This window comes from Mastomys coucha, unplaced genomic scaffold, assembly GCF_008632895.1.
Source record: "Mastomys coucha isolate ucsf_1 unplaced genomic scaffold, UCSF_Mcou_1 pScaffold12, whole genome shotgun sequence".
NCBI lineage: Eukaryota > Metazoa > Chordata > Mammalia > Rodentia > Muridae > Mastomys > Mastomys coucha.
This window is the reverse complement of record NW_022196894.1, coordinates 45,854,597-45,860,456: the sequence shown is the minus strand read 5'-3', so window position 1 is coordinate 45,860,456 and position 5,860 is coordinate 45,854,597. Positions and strand designations below refer to the sequence as shown.

Here is a 5,860-nt window from a genome sequence, read left to right as displayed (position 1 = left end):
GAGGGAGAGGAAAAGAGGGAGAGAGCTTTCTCAAAGGTTCAATTCTTTATAAGAAGTCTCTATCTTCTTGTCTATACCCTTGGCAGGTTGAACCACATCACCATCATGGTGTGTGTGTGTGTGTGTGTGTGTGTGTGTGTGTGTGTGTCTCCAAGCCAAGTCCAAGTCAGTAGGGGCAAAACAATTTCACTTTAACTTAGTTCGAGGCTACCCAGCTGACTTTGTCTAGGGTCATAGGGCAAAGAGCACAAGACCACTCTGAAACATCTTGCCTTAAAATAGGCAGGAATTTTCCATTCTTTAGCATTCTTGTCTATGATGGTTTTTTAGAGGCACACTCAAACTGCATCTCCTCAGGACACAACTAACTGCATCTGACAAATGCAACATTCAGTTAAGTTTTTATATTTTGCTAATATTTAAGTTTTTTAAAAAAGATTTATTATTATAAATAAGTACACTGTAGCTGTCTTCAGACACACCAGAAGAGGGCATCAGATTTCAATACGGATGGTTGTGAGCCACCATGTGGTTGCTAGGATTTGAACTCAGGACCTTTGGAAGAGTAGTCAGTGCTCTTACCTGCTGAGCCATCTCTCCAGCCCAATATTTAGGTTTTCTATGTACTATTATCAAATATCCTGTAATATTTGTTGGCCAGTTGTATTTCTTCTTTGGAAACTACCTCTTCAGATAATTTGTTGATTGGGAATTTTGTTTCTTTGGTATTTGGTCTTTGCAGTTCTTTACTTACTCTGGGTATTAGAATTAGATTTTCTCCAATTAGGTAGGATGTTTATTCTGTTAATGGTTTCTTTGGTTGTACAGAAACATCTGCATTTCTTGTGACCCCAATTGTCAGTTCTTGGGAATGTTGCCTGTGCAATTGGGGGTTCTAGTCATAAGTTCATTGCTTATACCCATGTCCAAAGTGTTTCTCCATGGTTCTCTTATGATTTCGTACAGCAATGTTTGAGGATTCTCTGATTCATAGATTTTCTTTCTTTCTTTTTTTTTGACATATGTTTTTAAAGTATTCCACAATGAATATTTCTGGATGCACTGTGCATTTTATGTCTTGGAGATTTTATTATCTAATTTCTAGCACACATTCCCAATTACTTTCAGATTTTTTAAAAGTAAATGACCATAGTTATAAAATTTCCTCCTAGAACTGCCCTAGGTATATTTCAATTGTCACGAATTCATTTTAACTTGATTTTATGAACTATTAATTAGTTTATTTATTTTGGTGTATATATGGGTATGAGAATGTACTTGAGTGTGTGCATGTGTATATGTGTGTATATGTGCATGTCCATGTGTGTGTGTGTGTGTATGTACAGGTGCATGTACCTGTATGTATTTGTGGAAGTGTTCTGCTCTATAACTCTCTGTCTTACTTCTTTGTGACAGGACTTCTTACTGAATTTGGAGACAGGCTGCAAGCCAGAAAGCTTCAGGTATCTGTCTTCCCTACTGCTGACAGAGATGGGCTACCATACCTGACTTTTTATGTGGATACTGGAATCTGAACTCAAGCCCTCATTCTTTTTTTTTTTTTTTTTTTTTTTTTTTTTTTTGGTTTTTTTCCGAGACAGTGTTTCTCTGTGTAGCCCTGGTTGTCCTGGAACTCACTCTGTAGACCAAGCTGGCCTCGAACTCCAGAAATCCGCCTGCCTCTGCCTCCCAAGTGCTGGGATTAAAGGCGTGCGCCATCACCGCCCGGCTTCAAGCCCTCATTCTTATACAGCAAGTATTGCGATAAATCTCAACCCAAATATGCCCCGTCAGTGAAAACACAACTCAATTAATATGAATACAAGCTGTGTGCCTAGATTGGGCAGATCTACTACTCCACTACCATCCTCCCCATCTATGAGACCCCTCATAACTTGTGGTTTCTCCAGACCATGTGCTTCTGCTTAGTTTCCCTCCACCCCCTCCTCTGTCTCCAGTCATCTCCTCTCTCTTTCTCCTTTTCTCCCTAAACCTTCAGCTCCACCTTCCCCTCTTTCTCCACCCAATCACAGGCTCTAGCCTTTATTTTATAAGTTAAGGTGGATCTCTAAGATGGATTTAATGCTCATTTTTAAGGCATATACTCAGCTTCTATTTAAAACTGTAAAATAATTCTGTACAATGAAATGGGGAATATATATGGGAATAAATTCTATTCCATTTATTTCGATTTGAATTTCCAAATTGTAATATTTCCCTTTGTGCTATAGGAATAGGATTAAATGGGGGGAAGGTTAGGACTTATAAGGCCTGTATATGTGGGGAGGGCAGAGATGGAACAATGAGGGTTGTGATGATAGTGAATAGCAAAGAGTGAATTCTGTGTGTTTTTGCTGGAGCACTGAAGTGAAGAGATAAAATTTAGCTTTGGCTGTTCACAAAATAGAGCATCATAATTTTCAGTGTTTGAGAGAAAGTTGATGGAAAAAGTTTGCAGTACTTGACATGTATTTTCATGTACAAAATAAAATTATTTGTCCACCTTAAAAAAAAATAAGTTAAGGTGGGAAGAAGGTTTGCTGGAAATCATCTGAGTGCTGCCTCATTCCTTGTTTGCAGCCCCTCACAGGAGAAGGGAATCAACATCAAATATAATTAGCCCTATGGCTATCCGCAACAAGTGTCTCATCCACTGAGCCATCTCTCCAGACCCAGATTTAAGGAACTTGATCGAGGGGATTTTGCTCCTTGATTTCTTCAGTGAGGGGTTATTCACTCTCCATGCACTGCCACAGTTTCTCTGGTGGTTTTTTTTTTTTTTTGCTATTGATTTCTAGAATTATTTCACTGTGATCTGATAAGGTACATAAGGTTATTTTGATTGGTATATATTGGTTAAGTCTTGATTTGTGGTTCAGGAAGTGGGTTCGTGTTTTAGGGAAAGTCTCACAGGCTTCTGAAAAGAAAATGTGCATTCTGTTTCCACTGGGTGGAACACTCAGTAAATATCTCTCAAATCGATTTGATGTATGATGTAGTTTAACTTTGTTGTTTGTTTGCTGGTTTTCAGTTTGAATAATCTAGAGATGAGAGTAAGGTAATAAAGTTACTTTCTGTTAAAGTATTAGGACCTATACAGCTTTTTATATTTATTAGTGTATATTTTATAAAATGGAAGCTTCCAAAGTTTGGTGCATATATATTTACACTTGTTATTTTTTTTCTTTTTTCTTTTTGGTTTTTCAAGACCAGGGTTTCTCTGTATAGCCCTGGATGTTCTGGAACTCACTCTGTAGAACAGGCTGGCCTTGAACTCAGAAATCTGCCTGCCTTTGTCTCCCAAGTGCTGGGATCAAAGGCATGCCCCACCACTGCCTGGCTTGTTATGTATTTTTGATGAATTGGCTCCTTTTAAAATATGTGGTTTGTGGAGATAACAGATAACAGAATTTAGTTTAAAAAAATGAGATTAGCCAGTCTGTCTCTATATTCTTGTGTTGAAATTATTTACATTTAAGGTTATTGTTTAAAGATGTTTAATAATTCTTCTAATTTTGATTGTTGTTTTGGTTGTATTAATGTTTGTTTTTTACTGCCTCTCCTGTTAGTATTGGGGATTTGTTGGTTTATTGTGCTGGACATATAGATTCTGTGCTATAGATTGTGAGTAAATAGATTCTCTTTTTGTTCAGCCACTCCTCTTATGAAGTTTACTGTATACCATGTTCTGGAGACTGTTTTTCTTCCTCTCTTGTGCATACAACATTTCTTCAGTATTTTCTCTAGTAGTACTGGCTTAGTAGTCATGAACAACATAAATTTGTGCTTATGGTGAAATAGTCCATATTTTTCCATAATGTTACTGGATATAGCATTATTAGCAATCAGACATGTGCTCTCAGGTCTTGAAATATACCATTTCATTTTTCCCCAGATGGGAAATTTGTCACTGCTCTAAGGCTTCTGTCTTTGGAAGTGAGTTGGTGTTTTACCTTATAGATCTTAATGTTGTGTCTTTGGTTTGTCTTTTTGATATTTTTTTAATATTTATTTATTTATTTATGAGTACACTGTAACTGTACAGATGGCCACAAGCCATCATGTGGCTGCTGGGAATTGAACTCAGGACCTCTGCTTGCTCCAGCCCTGCTCTCTCTGGCCCCGCTCTCTCCAGCTCTGCTCGCTCCAGTGTAATACACTGTAGCTGTCTTCAGACTCACTAGGAGAGGGTATCAGATCTCACAGATGGTTGTGAGCCACCATGTGGTTGCTGGGATTTGAACTCAGGACCTTCAGAAGAGCAGTCAGTGCTCTTACTTGCTGAGCCATCTCGCCAGCCCTCTTTTTGATATCTTAACTATAATGTAACTAGAAGGTTTCCTTTCTAGTCATGTCTACTTGAGGTTCTAAATGTCTTTTTTGTTGGAAGGATCTATTTCTGTACATTTTGAGAATTTTCTGTTGTAATTTCCTTGACTAGATTCTCTGTGTCTTAGTGTTTATCTCAGTTCACTCTTCTTCACGGAGATTTAGTTTTGATTTCTGCATTATAACCTAGAGTACTTGGATGTTGTGGTAATGATAATTTATTTATTTTTCTCCTTAGAAAAAAAGAAAAAAAGTTGAAGAGGGTTGTAACCCCATAGGAAGAACAATAATATCAACCAACTAGACCCCCCACCCCCGCCCCAGAGCTCCCAGGGACTAAGCCATAACAAAGGAGTACACATGGCTCCAGCTGCATATGTAGCAGAGGATAGCCTTGTCATGCATCAATGGGAGGAGAGGTTCTTGGTCCTATGAAGGCTCAATAGATGCCCCAGTGTAGGGGAATTGAGGGCAGGAAGGTGGGAGTTGGGGGGTCCGTAGAAGAACACCCTCATAGGAGCAGGGGGAGGGAGGATGGGATAGGGGGTTTCCAGGAGGGGCGGGAGAACCTGGAAAGGGGATAACATTTGAAATGTAAATAAAGAAAATATCAAATAAGAAAGAAAAGTCCTTCTGGTCCAACAACACCCAGAGGAAGCTCCACTCCCAGGCACTCTAACACTCCTAGGATCAGAGGTGAGGAGGACACAACATCTGTCCCAATACCAGGAGTAACTGGGACCAGCAGGACCCAGGCACACAGGACATCTGCCAGCCCAGTGGCTTGGGTTGCTTTCAGTCTGTCTGGGTCGGCCAGTGCCCTGAGCAGACCTTGGGTGCAAGCTCTGCAGCCAGTCCCACAACACCCAAAGGAAGCTCTACTCCCAGGTGCTCTAACAAGCCCAGGGTCACAGGATCCCAGAATCACAGGATCACAGAGGCAGCTTGACTCTGAGAAGTTCTGACACAACCAGGATCACAGGAAGGACAGGCTCCAGTCAGATTTAGCAAGGGCAGGTAGCTAGAGATAACCAGATGATGCGAGGCAAGTGCAAGAATATAAGCAACACAAACCAAGTTTACTTGGCATCATCAGAACCCAATTCTCCCACCATAGCAAGTCCTGGGCATACCATCACGCCAGAAAAGCAAGATTCAGATATAAAATCACTTCTCATGATGATGATACAGGACTTTAAGAAAGACATAAATAGCACCCTCAAAGAAATATAGGAGAGCACAGGTAAAGAGCTAGAAGCCCTTCAAGAGGAAACACAAAAATCCTATAAAGAACTACAGTAAAACACAATCAAACAGGTGAAGGAAATGAGCAAAACCATCCAGAATCTAAAAATGGAAATAGAAACAATAAAGAAATCAGAAGAGAGACAACCCTGGATATAGAAAACTTAGGAAAGAAATCAGGAGTCGTATATGCATTACTAACAGAATACAAGAGATAGAAGAGAATTTCAGGGGCAGAAGACACCATAGAAAACATTGACACAACAGTCAAAGAAAATGCAAAAAG

The 5,860-nt window shown here is 39.6% G+C and overlaps 1 long non-coding RNA gene across 1 annotated transcript in view; it reads left to right on the top strand.

Moving 5' to 3' along the window:
- Positions 1-5,860, top strand: part of LOC116086433 — a 43,854-nt gene that overhangs the window by 28,960 nt on the left and 9,034 nt on the right. The window contains exon 2 of the long non-coding RNA XR_004116924.1: positions 1,417-1,463. This is a non-coding gene — a long non-coding RNA (uncharacterized LOC116086433). The remainder of the gene's footprint in view (positions 1-1,416; positions 1,464-5,860) is intronic.